Genomic DNA, 16120 nt, shown 5'->3' with positions numbered 1-16120 from the left:
TCGCAAGGGTGTAACATCAGGCAGTTTGTTGGATCCAAAAAAGTTTGGCAAATTTGGGTGAAAACTTCTGGAAGAGGATCATCACTCAACTTTACCAGTCACTGTTCAACAGACTGTCTAATGACTTCCCGAAAAAAGATCAATTCATGAAGTTTGATTGTTTATTAGCAGTGAAGAGCGCAAGTGCTCATTACTCGAGTTTGCCTAGGGTGCTCAGGTATACACCAAGTATCACGGGAGCTCTAGTGACATGTTTGAGTCCCCATGACCGCACGTTTCGCGGCTGTTAGACAGCCACAAAAAAAGCTGGGATTTCCAGTGTATGTCAGGCAATCCCTTCATCACATGTATGTCAGGCAATCCTCGCATCCTGTGTATGTCACGCAATCTCCGCCTCCCATGTATGTCAGGCAATCACATGAATGTCAGGCAATCCCTGCATCTCATGTATGTCAAGGAATCCCCGCATCCCGTGTATGTCAAGCAATTCCTGCATCCCATGTACGTCAGGCAATCCCCGCATCCCATGTATGTCACACAATCCCCATATCCCATATGTGTCAGGCAATCCCTGCGTCTCGTGTATGTCAGGCAATCCCCGCATCCAGTGTATGTCAGGCAATCCCCGCATTTCATGTATGTCAGGAATTCCCCACATCCCGTGTATGTCAGGCAATCCCCATATCCCATGTATGTCAGGCAATCCCCTCATCCGATGTATGTCAGGCAATCCCCGCATCACATGTATGTCAGGCAACCCTTGCACCCTGTGTATGTCAGGCAATCTCCGCATCCCATGTATGTCAGGTAATCCCTGCATCTCGTGTATGTCAGGCAATCCCCGCATCCTGTGTATGTCAGGCAATCCCCGCATCCCGTGTATGTCAGACAATCCCCACATCCCATGTATGTCAAGCAATCCCCATATCCCATATATCTCAGGCAATCCCTGCGTCTCGTGTATGTCAGGCAATCCCCGCATCCCATGTATGTCAGGCAATCCCCGCATCCCATGTTTGTCAAGGAATCCCCACATTCCGTGTATGTCAGGCAATCCCCGCATCCAGTGTATGTCAGGCAATCCCGCATTTCATGTATGTCAGGAAATCCCCACATCCCGTGTATGTCAGGCAATCCCCGTATTCCATGTACTTCAGGCAATCCCCACATCACTTGTATGTCAGGCAATCCCCGCATCACATGTATGTCAGGCAATCCTCGCATCCTGTGTATGTCAGGCAATCTCTGCATCCCATGTATGTCAGGCAATCCCCGCCTCCCATGTATGTCAGGCAATCCCTGCGTCTCGTGTATGTCAGGCAATCCCTGCATCTCGTGTATGTCAGGCCATCCCGTGTATGTCAGGCAATCCCCGCATCCCGTGTATGTCAGGCAATCCCCGCATTCCATGTATGTCAGACAATCCCCACATCCCATGTATGTCAAGCAATCCCCATATCCCATATATGTCAGGCAATCCCTGCATCTCGTGTATGTCAGGCAATCCCCGCATCCCATGTATGTCAAGGAATCCCCACATTCCGTGAATGTCAGGCAATCCCCGCATCCAGTGTATGTCAGGCAATCCCCGCATTTCATGTGTCAGGCAATCCCCACATCACTTGTATGTCAGGCAATCCCCGCATCACATGTATGTCAGGCAATCCTCGCATCCTGTGTATGTCAGGCAATCTCTGCATCCCATGTATGTCAGGCAATCCCCGCATCCAGTGTATGTCAGGCAATCCCCGCATTTCATGTATGTCAGGAAATCCCCACATCCCGTGTATGTCAGGCAATCCCCGTATCCCATGTACGTCAGGCAATCCCGCATCCGATGTATGTCAGGCAATCCCCGCATGACATGTATGTCAGGCAACCCTTGCACCCTGTGTATGCCATGCAATCTCCGCATCCCATGTATGTCAGGCAATCTCCACATCCCATGTATGTCAGGCAATCCCTGCATCTTGTGTATATCAGGCAATCCCCGCATCCTGTGTATGTCAGGCAATCCCCGCATCCCGTGGATGTCAGGCAATCCCCACATCCCGTGTATGTCAGGCAATCCCCATATCCCATGTACGTCACGCAATCCCTGCGTCTCGTGTATGTCAGGCAATCCTCGCATCCCATATATGTCATGCAATCCCCGCATCCGATGTATGTCAAGGAATTCCCACATTCCGTGTATGTCAGGCAATCCCCGTATCCCATATATGTCAGGCAATCCCCGCATCCAGTGTATGTCAGGCAATCCCCGCATTTCATGTATGCCAGGAAATCCCCACATCCCATGTATGTCAGGCAATCCCCATATCCCATGTATGTCAGGTAATCCCCACATCCGATGTATGTCAGGCAATCCCGCACCTCATGTATGTCAGGAAATCCCTGCATCCTGTGTGTCAGGCAATCCCCGCTTTTCATGTATGTCAGGCAATCCCCGCATCCCGTGTATGTCAGGCAATCCCGCATCCCATGTATGTCAGGCAGTCCCCGCATCTTGTGTATGTCAGGCAATCCCCGTATCCCATGTATGTCAGGCAATCCCTGCGTCTCGTGTATGTCAGGCAATCCCGCATCCCATGTATGTCAGGCAATCCTTGCATCCCGTGTATGTCAGGCAATCCCGGCATCCTATGTATGTCAGGCAATCTCCGTATCCCATGTATGGTCAGGCAATCCCCGCATCTTGTGTATGTCAGGCAATCCCCGTATCCCATGTATGTCAGGCAATCCCTGCGTCTCGTGTATGTCAGGCAATCCCTGCATCCCGTGTATGTCAGGCAATCCCGGTATCCTATGTATGTCAGGCAATCTCCGTATCCCATGTATGTCAGGCAGTCCCCGCATCCCGAATATGTCAGGCAATCCCCACATCCCGTGTATGTCAGGCAGTCCCGCATCACATGTATCTCAGGCAATCCCTGCATCTTATGTATGTCAGGCAATACCCGCATCCCATGTATGTCAGGCAATCCCCGTATCCAATGTATGTCAGGCAATCCCTGTGTCTCGTGTATGTCAAGGAATCCCCGCATCCTGTGTATGTCAAGCAATCCCTGCATCCCATGTATGTCAGGCAATCCCCACATCCCGTGTATGTCAGGCAATCCCCGTATCCCATGTATATCAGGCAATCCCTGCATCGCAAGTATGTCAGGCAATCCCCACATCCCATGTATGTCAGGCAACCCCGCATCTTGTGTACGTCAGGCAATCCCTGCATCCAGTGTATATCAGACAATCCCCGCATCCTGTGTATGTCAGGCAATCTCCACATCCCGTGTATGTCAGGCAATCTCCACATCCCGTGTATGTCAGGCAATCTCCACATCCCGTGTATGTCAGGCAATCCCCTCATCTTGTGTATGTCAGGAAATCCCTGTATCCAGTGTATATCAGGCAATCTCCGCATCCCGTGTATGTCAGGCAATCTCCGCATCCCGTGTATGTCATGTAATCCCCACATTCTGTGTATATCAGGCAATACCCACATCCCATGTATATCAGGCAATCTCCACATCCCGTGTCCATAGAAAAGATAGCGGATTGGCACATACCGTCCCGTGCAACAAAATCCTTTATTGTGGCATCATCATACCAACAGCAGGTAGATAAAACAGTGGAGCAAATACAGACGATGATCGTTTCACACTTACATTTCGCTTCAACCTGTTGAAGCGCAATGTAAGCATGAAAAGATCGTCTGTGTTTTCTCCACTGGTTTATCTGCCTGCTCTTGATATGATGATGCCACAATAAAGGATTTTGTTGCACGGGACGGTATGTGCCAATCAGCTTTCTCTTCTATGGACATACAGATTCTTTTTCTTTGGAAGTGGCACCCATAATTCCTGGTGTGTGTGCAGCTTCATCAAGACGAGGTCATACAGAAGTGCCTTTGTCCTGCTTCTCTTACACATCCTATGTATGTAAGACAATCACCGCATCCCGTGTATGTCAGGCAATCTCCACATCCCGTGGATTTCAGGCAATCCCTTCATCCCGTGTATGTCAGGCAATCTCCGTATCCCATGTATGTCAGGCAATCTCCGCATCCCGTGGATGTCAGGCAATCTCCACATCCTGTGGATGTCAGGCAATCCCTTCATCCTGTGGATGTCAGGCAATCTCCGTATCTCATGTATGTCAGGCAATCTCCGCATCCCGTGGATTTCAGGAAATCCCTTCATCCCGTGTATGTCAGGCAATCTCTGTATCCCATGTATGTCAGGCAATCTCCGCATCCCGTGGATGTCAGGCAATCTCCGCATCCTGTGGATGTCAGGCAATCCCTTCATCCTGTGGATGTCAGGCAATCTCCGCATCCTGTGGATGTCAGGCAATCCCCGTACCCAAGCACCCTAGGCAAACTTGAGTAATGGGTTTTTCATTTATTATATTTATTGGGATTCTATTTGCTTTGTTTGGGGTCTGTGTGTTTTCCCCATTTAGGGTATGCAGGGGTCACGCAGAGGGCTACTGGCCATCCACATCTTTTTCCTGCGCAGTTACCTTTTGAAGTAGCATTTCCCTGCTATGTAAAATAACAGGAATGATTTGTGAATGATGATGTCACATTTATGACAGCTGAAATGCCAATGTGACATCATATAAATATGGCAGAGCCAGTAAAAACAGTGTCCGCTAGCAGATGGGCAGTAGTGAAACGTCTGCACCAGGAAGATTCATTCTCTAAGAAAATACATCAAAGGCAAATGCACCTGGGAGAACCACTGGTGGCAGGTCGGGCTGTTTAGGTGGAAGAGCACCAGACGGCTGGAGTCTGCACAGAGGATCTGTCTGTCAGTGTGAGTCTCAACAGTTCATTATACTTCCCTGCAAATTAGCATTTTACTTCTTTTCTCATGTCTTTTTTTTGTTACCCCTTATATTTTTGGCACTTATTTGTGAGCACAGATAAATATAATAAATCAAAGTGCATAACTAGCAATTCCTTAAGGATAGACCATAAAAATAAAGAAATCCTGTTTCTTTTAGAAGGACATGGTCAAGACCAAAGAGCTTTCTAAGGATGTCAGGGACAAGATCATAGGCCTACACGAAGCTGGAATGGGCTACAAAACCATAAGTAAGATGCTGGGTGAGAAGGAGACAACTGTTGGTGCAATAGTAAGAAAAATGAAGAAATACAAAATGACTGTCAATCGACATCGATCCGGGGCACCATGCAAAACCTCGTGGGGTATCCTTGATCAGGAGGAAGGTGAGAGATCAACCTAAAACTACAGGGGGAACTTGTTCATGATCTCAAGGCAGCTGGGACCACAGTCACCAAGAAAACCATTGGCAGCACATTACGCCGTAAAGGTTTAAAATCCTGCAGTGCCTGCAAGGTCCACCTGCTCAAGAAGGCACATGTGCTGGCCCATCTGAAGTTTTCCCATGAACACCTGGATGATTCTGTGAGTGATTGGGCGAAGGTGCTGAGGTCAGATGAGACAAACATTGAGGTCTTCGGCATTAACTCAAATCGCCGTGTTTGGAGTAAGAGAAATGCTGCCTATGACCCAAAGAACACCATCCCCACTGTCAAGCATGGAGGTGGAAACATTATGTTTTGGGGGTGTTTATCTGCTAAACGCACAGGACTACTTCACTACATCAATGGGAGAATGGATGGAGCCATGTACCATAAAACCCTGAGTGACAACCTCCTTCCCTCTGCCAGGACATTAAAAATGGGTCGTGGCTGGGTCTTCCAGCAAGACAATGACCCAAAACATACAGCCAAGGCAACAAAGGAGTGGCTCAAAAAGAAGCACATTAAGGTCATGGAGTGGTCTAGCCAAAGAAAAAAGACATCCGGCAGCAACACAGATAAACATCAGGATGCACGCTCCAAGTCCATAGACCCAATTGGACATAAATGACTCCAAATGAAAAATGGAAGAACAGCATCCAATCCAGGTGAAAAAATAGAAGAAACTTTATTCCGCCATCATACAATGTTTCGACCGGTATTGGTCTTTATACTTGATAAAGACCAATACCTGTCAAAATGTATAATGGCGGTATAAAGTTTCTTCTATTTTTTCACTTGGATTGAATGCTGTTCCTCCCTTTTTCATTTGGAGTGGCCTAGCCAGTCTCTAGACCTTAATCCCATAGAAAACTTATGGAGGGAGTTGTAGCTTCTAGTTGTCAAGCGACAGCCTCAAAATCTTAATGATTTAGATCTGCAAAGAGGAGTGGACCAAAATTCCTCCTGACATGTGCGCAAACCTCATCATCAACTACAACAAACCTCTGACTGCTGGGCTTGCCAACAAGGGTTTTGCCACCAAGTATTAAGTCTTGTTTGCCATTAGGATCAAATACTTATTTCTCACTGCAAAATGCAAATAAATTTATATAATTTATACAATGTGATTTTCTGGATTTTATTTTTTATATTCTATCTCTCAATGTTAAAATTAACCTACCCTTAAAATTATAGACTGTTCATGTCTTTGTCAGTGGGAAAACTTACAAAATCAGCAAGTGCTCAAATACTTATATTTACTTCACTGTATCTATCTAATATCTATCTATCTATCTATCTATCTATCTATCTATCTATTATCTATCTATCTATTATCCATCTATTGTAAGATAGCGCTTACTGCATGTGTTGGGGGACACTCGCTTAGCATCGGGATGAAGGCACATGGGCACGTTTTTCTCACAAAACAGTCCATGCGGTTTATTCAGGACTCACTGCCATGTTACACATCACACACATATAGTTCATAGTACACGGCTTCCTTCATTTGACAGACACTACACCCGCCAGTCCTCCTCTGACTAGTTCCCGGGGCGTGTCCGTGCGCCGTATCAATGTCTCTACTCACATAGCATTACACGACATTAGGTTGCAGTCTCTAAACACGCCGGACCTCACTCCCAGTTACCGTGGGAGACCACACAGTTCATTAACTTACATGGAACATCATAGGCACTATCAGTCTGTTCCACTGGCAGATACTTGTCTGCTCATAACCCCCTTTATCTGTAGTTACCTCAGGAGCTCCTGCTCCACACGCTGACTCCTCGTCAGTCCTCACTCCCAGGGAAGCTGCCTAACTGGGATCACCGTACTGGACCGTGTCTTGCTCACCAGGCCACCCGACAGTTCCAGACCCACAGAAGGACGGTAGCTTCCTCAACACAGTAGCCGTCACAGGCTCTGCAGGACCATGACCTCACCCCGTGCTCTTCAGGAATCCAGTCCTACTCCCAGGACCTTCCAACACAGAGGCCATCCAGGTCCATGGCCTCTCTATGTGGTATTCAGGACGTCAGTCCTACTCTCAGGACATTCCAACACACAGGCCATCCAGGACCTTACACACTCACCATGTGACCAGACCTCAGTCACATTATATAACAGTAGCCACTCCCATAGGTGCGAGGTGTGTGTGGTTAGCCAGACCCACCCAGCTCTCTGACTAACCCTGTAAGCCGCCCTTTAAACTAAACAAATACTTGTGGGACTACAGGTCCCAGAGCAACATTACTGGCTTACAGTGCAGAGTGTTATGATCCCAATGGTAGAGGATCTCAGGGTTTTCAGGAAAGTCTGCAAACATAAAAAACCAGCTCATAGGGAGGTGGTAACTGAGCTGACCGCATACCTGATCCTAGCCCACAACTAATAGCAGCCGGGGAACGTACCTACGTTGGTTCTAGACGTCTCGCGCCAGCCGGAGAACTAACTAACCCTTTCAGAGAAAATCAGACCTCACTTGCCTCAAGAGAAAGGTACCCCAAAGTAAATACATGCCCCAAACAAATAATAACGGTGAGGTAAGAAGAAAGGACAAACGTAAGTATGAACTAGATTCAGCAAAGAGAGGCCCACTATATAATAGCAGAAATATAGAAAGCGGACTTATGCGGTCAGCGAAAAACCCTACAAAAATATCCACGCTGAATATCCAAGAACCCCCGCACCGACTAACGGTGTGGGGGGAGAATATCAGCACCCTTAGAGCTTCCAGCAAAATCAGGAATCACATTATGAACAAGCTGGACAAAAAACAGAACAATACAAATGAACAAAAATAAGAAAGCAGGACTTAGCTTATCTTGCAAAAATCAGGACCAGTAGACAGGAGCAGCCAGACAAGGACTGATTACATTGATGCCAGGCAATGGACTAAGAATCCAGGAAGTTTAAATAGGAACACCCAGGGTCTATCGAACCAGGTGACTACCAACCTGGGGAAAGAAAATCCAAGTGCCATACCGCTAGTGACCACAAGAGGGAGCCAAAAAGTATAGTTCACAACAGTACCCCCCCTTTAAGGAGGGGTCACCGAACCCTCACTACGACCACCAGGGCGATCAGGATGGGCAGCGTGAAAGGCACGAACCAAATCGGCCGCATGAACATCAGAAGCGACCACCCAGGAATTATCCTCCTGACCATAGCCCTTCCATTTGACCAGATACTGAAGCCTCCGTTTAGAGAGACGAGAATCTAAGATCTTCTCCACCACGTACTCCAACTCGCCCTCAACCAAGACCGGAGCAGGAGGGTCAACAGCAGGAACCACAGGCACAATGTACCGCCGCAACAAAGACCTATGGAACACATTGTGAATGGCAAACGACACAGGAAGATCCAAACGAAAAGACACCGGATTAAGGACCTCCAATATTCTATGAGGACCAATAAAGCGAGGCTTAAACTTAGGAGAGGAAACCTTCAGAGGGACATACCGAGAAGACAACCAAACCAAATCCCCAACACGAAGTCGGGGAACCACACCGCGGCGGCGGTTGGCAAAACGCTGAGCCTTCTCCTGTGACAACTTCAAGTTGTCCACCACATGATTCCAAGTCCGCTGCAACCTATCAACCACGGAATCCACCCCAGGACAGTCAGAAGGCTCAACATGACCCGAGGAGAAACGAGGATGAAAACCAGAGTTGCAGAAAAATGGCGAAACCAAAGTAGCGGAACTAGCCCGATTATTGAGGGCAAACTCAGCCAATGGCAAACAGGTCACCCAATCATCCTGATCCGCAGAAACAAAACATCTCAAATAAGCCTCCAGCGTCTGATTAGTTCGCTCCGTTTGGCCATTAGTCTGAGGATGAAAGGCAGACGAGAACGACAGATCAATGCCCATCTTAGCACAAAAAGATCGCCAGAATCTGGACACAAACTGGGATCCTCTGTCAGACACGATATTCTCAGGAATGCCGTGCAAACGAACCACATTCTGAAAAAACAAAGGAACCAGATCGGAAGAGGACGGCAACTTAGGCAAGGGCACCAAATGGACCATCTTGGAAAAACGATCACACATCACCCAGATGACAGACATTCCCTGAGACACCGGAAGATCTGAAATGAAATCCATGGAAATGTGTGTCCAAGGCCTCTTCGGGACAGGCAAGGGCAAAAGCAACCCGCTGGCACGAGAACAGCAAGGCTTAGCCCGAGCACAAGTCCCACAGGACTGCACAAAAGAACGCACATCCCGTGACAAGGAAGGCCACCAAAAGGACCTAGGCACCAAATCTCTGGTACCAAGAATCCCAGGATGCCCTGCCAACACCGAGGAATGAACCTCGGAAATAACTCTGCTGGTCCATTTATCAGGAACAAACAGTCTGTCAGGTGGACAAGGGTCAGGTCTACCAGCCTGAAATCTCTGCAACACACGTCGCAAATCAGGAGAAATGGCCGACAAGATTACTCCCTCTTTAAGAATACCAGCCGGCTCTGAGACTCCAGGAGAGTCAGGCACAAAGCTCCTAGAGAGAGCATCAGCCTTCATAACCAGGCAGGTATGAGACCACAAAGTCAAAATGGGAGAAAAACAATGACCAACGAGCCTGTCTAGGGGTTCAGGCGTTTAGCAGACTCGAGATACATCAGATTTTTGTGATCAGTCAAGACCACCACACGATGCTTAGCTCCCTCGAGCCAATGACGCCACTCCTCAAAAGCCCACTTCATGGCCAACAACTCCCGATTACCAACATCATAGTTCCGCTCAGCAGGCGAAAACTTCCTGGAAAAGTAAGCACATGGTCTCATCACAGAGCAACCAGAGCCTCTATAGATCTATCATCTATCTATTATCTATCTATTATGTATCTATCTATCTTCTATCTATTATCTAGCTATCATCTATATATCTATCATCTATCTATTATCTATCTATTATCTATCTATCTATCATCTATCTATCTATTATCTATCATCTATTATCTATCATCTATTATCTATCTATCATCTACCTATCTATCTAATACAGTATCTATCTTTCTATCTACCTATCTATCTATTATCTATCTATCTATCTTTCTATCTACCTATCTATCTATTATCTATCTATCTATCTATCTATCTATCTATCTATCTATCTATCTACCTATCTATTATCTATCTATCTACCTATCTATTATCTATCTATCTATCTATCTATCTATCTATCTATTATCTATCTATCTATCTATCTATCTATCTATCTATCTATCTATCTATCTATCTATCTATCTATCCCAAAGTGTTTTTATAGAATTCCTAAATTCTAGTGGTTGTTGTTGGCCGGGGATCTTACTGACTTCTCCCCTGCAGGTAAAGATCATTGTTTTTCCCCTTTAATGTCTTCCTATTGACCTCTGTATCGCTCCTTACAATCTCGGTCCCATCCATGAAGATCTTTTGGGACGTCTGGTGTGAATCCGCGCGCTGGAGGTGAAAAGGAAACTTAATCATCGGAGATGCAGTTTGCCTGCAATTTGCTGAAACAATGACAAGTATGCACCGTATGTTGTTGCCGTAGCTGAATCCTATACTCCCTCCAGCTCACGTGAACTTTGCCAGAACTATTTCCATTTCATCTAATTATCGAAAACGCTGACAAAATAACTGGGGAATTTCTAACATTCTCCGAGCAAATTCCAATATTTCAATCCTCTGATGATTTTTTTTCTCTATTTTCTATTCACATTCAATTTCACGTCCTCTCGTCTCCTTGCAGATGTAAGTCATTTTTTATGATTTTTCTCCCCCTCCCGTCTTGTAACAGATATTTCCTAGATGTTTCTTGTTTATATTTTCCTATTTCCTTTTGAGATTATTCTCAAAACATCTGCTGTTGTCTCTTCTGAGTTTCTGGACCTTAGCGTGATTCTGCAATGTGCCCCGATTTCTAACCCATCAGAACTAAAATGTTTTGATTTTGCATCTGACAAAGGACACAAAGGATGCCAGGGTCCAATAAAGTCCATCCAATAATAAATTAACAGTCTGAACAGAGAGCGTTTGCTTCAATGTATCAGTGAAGGGAAAATATCAGGATAAAGTTATATATCAGAAGTCACCACTAGGGGGAGCTCACTGCATATGAATTCATACAGCTGCCATAGAACTCAATAGAAGCTATGAGATTCTGTCTGCGCTGAGCTCCCCCTAGTGGTGGCTGCAGGAACACATTGTTTCTCTACTTTGAGAAGCAGGACGATTTCGCGGCAGCCGGATGTGATTAGCGCAGCCCCTATTTAAATGAACAGTGGTCGGATATGCAGTACCCCCTGCGGCCACTGTACATCTGATCGCTGCCAGTGCCAGCAATGGAAACAGCTGATCTGTGGCGGTGTCGGGCATGAAACTTCCACCAATGTGGTATTGATGACCTATCCTAAGGATATGCCATCAATATTAAAGTAGGTGGACAACCCCTTTAAGTGAAAAAAATATTGCCCCCCCCAAAGGTGTCAATATCCTTTGGTAAAAGGAAAGCTGTGCAGTGACTGGTTACTATTGGTAGTGTTGATAAATCTTCCCATGTCTTTAAAATGGAGTATCCCTTTAAATAGCACTATGATGATTCTGCGCTTGATGGCCGTCCAGACTATAAATTTGATTCTAGCTATTAAAATGTCCATATTCATTTGGCTGCTCGCACTTCCTGCGATCCGTGCAGCGTGAGGGGATTTAACGTACACATGTAGATCAGTCCTCTAATCCCCTTTTTATTGACCACATAACTTGATACCAAAAAATAAAGACGTCATAAAAATGTGAATGTATAAGAACTGTCGCTGCTCCAAGATCTGTAATCCCATCTCCACCTATACGCACCGGCTTGGAATCAGGACACTTGTTTTTAGAAATTAATTTTCCTGATTTTCTTAAAGGAAAACTTCACAACTTAAAGTGTAATCGACGTTATATATATATTTTTTTCCATAAATCAATAGTACAAATAAAGATATGAAACTTTGCAATATATCTTATCAGAGAAATCCGTTTCTTTCTCCTCCTGGACTGATCATTCACTCTTAGAATGTGTGCACACGATCAGTGTTTGTTCAGGCTTTGACGCAGGCAAATTTCCACTTGAATTCCGCACATGCGCCCATTTGCGTTTTTTTAATAAGTTTTTGTAAACTATAGATAGATAGACATGGGATAGATAGATATTCATGAAATATTAATATCTTGCATACTTGTATTATTAAATAAATAATTGAAATAAACGATGTGGGTCCTCCCTACTTTTGATAACCAGCCCAGGCATAGCAGACAGCTGCAGGTTTATAATATCAGGCTGGGAAGGTCCATGGTTATTGGGCCCTTCACAGCTTAAAAATACCCACGAATTGGCGCATCCATTTGATGAGCCAATTCGGGCACTTTGCCCGGCTCTTCCCGATTGTATTTTCAGGCTGTTTTTTAAGGTTTTTTTTAGGTTGAGAAAGGCCAAAAACCATGGACCTACCCAGCCTGATAATATAAGCCCCCAGCTGTCTGCTTTACCTGGGCTGGTTATCAGAAATAAGGGGGACCACACATCATTTTTTTTAAATTATTTATTTATCTAACATTTTTAAATGGTTGGATAATGCTGTAGATATAGGGTTAGTAAGCAGGTTAATAGAGTTATGCCGTACAGAACTCTATTGCTCCTGGGCGCCGCCGGCTTTCAGTCATGAAGGAGTGGAGGCACGACTACAGTCACTCCTCGGCTCACTGAGAAAGGCAGCTGTAAGCACACCCAGGCACTGACTGACAGCCGGCTCTGTGCTGATTTACTGCTTAGCTGGCTGTCAGTGAAAGCGACAGGGCGTCATTCTCAGTGCAGTGACTAAAGCCACACCACCACATCTGCATGACTGAAAGCTGGCGGCTCTCAGGAGAAACAGAGTTAATTTTCTCCCAGGTGCTGCACTTTCAGTACGGCGGACAGGCACCTTCATAACACTGTTACCCTGCAGAATAACCCTATATCCGTGCATTAATAGTGTTATCTGACAGGTTGCCTTTTAAAAATAAAAAAATATATATAATTTACAAGAAATACATAGATCTACATTTGTGGATTTTGCTGCAGATCAACAAATAAACCCCAGCAAAATTTGTATGAATATATTTCCTGGAAAATTTGTCTTCTCCATTGAAATCGATGGGAAAAATCTGCCCCAAATTTGTGCTGGCTTTGCAATAGAAAAGTAAAATAAAAATTGAAACTGAACTGACAGATTTTCTGCAGCATGCAATTGGGCTTTCATGATACTGTAGTACGCTGCAGGTTTCACCCCTGAAAACCTGCGCCATTTCCATCCTGTTTTATCCTAGTTATATGTATTTCCCACTTTTAACTTGAGACTGAAAAAAATAAATGCAAAATAAAGAACGACAAAAACACAAATAAATGAATATAAAATACACATAAATCCCCCCATGATTGTCAGGACCCTATTGCTCTACATGGATCATGCGATATATCAAAACGAAGGTTAGCAGATCGCGAAGACGAGCTCTCACTTCTCCTTCATCTGCCACCATTCAGCAGTAATAGCCGGGAATATCTGGGAATGAAGATTTCGCCCTTCACAGCCTCTTATATTAGGTGGACAGGGGTAATGTGTCAGTGACAGGTTATGTTTGGTCTCTTTTCTTCTTGATCTCAATAGTTACTGCCCAATAAGTCACATCCTGGCCCCATGGAAGAATATGACCTGTCATCCCCAGACGCGCCTCGGGGTGGTGTTACATTTCTTACTAATTACATTGTGTATCGATGGGAACTGACCTCATAATAATAAGGAGTGCGCTCAGTTATCTCCCATCATTGCTGGTGTCCAGGCGTCTTTATGGCCCCTTCTCAGTCATTTCACCCCCACAGAGCAAACATTTTTCTGAATTCTACAACTCGTCTTTGTTTTTGGTCCAATTTATTACTGATGTCGACAAAAGGAAAAGTCCTGTAAACCTGAGGTAGAAATAAATCCAGGAACAAAACAGATTTCAGAGAAAAAGTGGCCCAATATTTACTGCTGTAAAGTTATCAGTGTAGAGCGGCCTCCGACACCTGAGCAAACAGCCGCCTGGGGAGGCGGGTATCACATGGAATGTATGGAAAGGACAGATCCAGGGTCTGTGAGCAGCTGGAAAGCTCAAAATCCGTATAATACACAGCTCAACTGCTTCAGAACATCATAATACACAACTTAGCTGCTGCAGAACCTCATAATACACATCTGAGCTGCAGAAAGTGATAGCTGATGTCACGTACTGTGCATCCCTAGTTGGAGCCATGTTTGCACAGTCGTGTTGTTTTCCACTTGTAGTAGAAGGGCCCTTAGAGTTTCCTCATGAGGCCAATAAGGTACAAGGGCCAGGCCGCCATTGCTACCCCTGCACCCCCTAAGACCAGATCCTTGGGGCCAGCTCTTCGGCTTTCGGGTGCACTTCCCAGTTGTCACTGCAGTGACCTTCCACTTTGATATTTTTGGCCATATTCTGTTTTTCCCAATTCTGACGTCACAGGATTTATTTTAGTTTTGTGTTTATCGGTTTGTTTTGATGTCTTGTTTATCTCGGCCTTTTTTTTTTGCCTCCGTTCAGGTCAGCGTCAGGTTAATCTGCTCCACGACCGGCCATTTATTACAAGCTTTGCTTCGCTTTGACCGCTGTTTCCTGCACGAAGCTTATCTGTAGCAAGGTCTCCGATTTTAACTGTTTCCTCTTTTCCGTGAGATTTTTGTTTTTGTTATTTTCTTGTTTTTATTTATTTTATTTTTTTTGTGTTGTTTTTCACTCCAGTTATATTTAGCACGTTCCCGGAGAAATCCTCCTCAAAATTAGATTTGTTTGCATGGAGCCGGCTTGGACCCCTATGATGGGTGATCTGCTGGGGAGATTTCGTAAGGAATTTGCAATCAGATGCCGAGGATGGGGATGTTTAGAGAAGAAACAATTTAGCCAACAATATACTTCCTGCTATTTTTATAATCTACGGGGCCTCCGACCTCAGTCCTCAGCAGACCACTTACTGATGTTGTGCTACATTTCATCAATTTGCATCATGGATAAATGTATTACAGTCCCGGCAGTAATAAGATCAGGAATGTCATAAAGTTAAGCACCGAATACTTTATAACTAATGTCTATACTATCTCAGCCAGGTGCCAGGAACTATACACATAAAGTGGGCTTAAATAAAGAGGTATTCCGTGCCCACAGGATATATGGAGGCTAGGAAGTGGCAAATGGGGGTCACCAAACCTCTATTTTCATGATAGGTGCAGGACCCGGCCGTAGTCATTTTGATGTGCTATAAATGTCTAGCAAAATTGAACTATTTCTTTAAAAGATTTTAAAAATATTTAGAATTGAGAGTCCTCAGTGGTTGATACCTTTTAATGGCTAACTGAAAAGATGGTAACAAATTGCAAGCTTTCGAGACTACACAGGTCTCTTCATCAGGCAAAGACTAAAACAAATTCTGAGGAATCACATATTTATGCACAACATAGTATAGAAAAAAAAAAGGGAGAGGGGAAAAAAAACCAAACCACATGGATAAGCCAGGTGACATGAAGCAGAATTACCATGGGTGATAAACAGTTACGTCCATAAATATTGGGCCAATTCTTAGATAAGGATTGTTTTATTGTCCTGTGATTAGGGTCTGGTTCTGTTGTGTCCCTCCCTAATCACAAGAACTCCGCCTGTAGCATGACCCAGTCATCGTGGTCCATATTATTGAAATATCGCAGAAAATTTGACAGGATCTGACTAACTCTCTCTCTACATGACTATTGAACTGAGGATGGTATGCGTACGAAAAGTCTAGGACCA

Source organism: Ranitomeya variabilis, chromosome 1, assembly GCF_051348905.1.
Source record: "Ranitomeya variabilis isolate aRanVar5 chromosome 1, aRanVar5.hap1, whole genome shotgun sequence".
Taxonomy (NCBI): domain Eukaryota; kingdom Metazoa; phylum Chordata; class Amphibia; order Anura; family Dendrobatidae; genus Ranitomeya; species Ranitomeya variabilis.
This window is presented reverse-complemented; position numbering follows the sequence as displayed.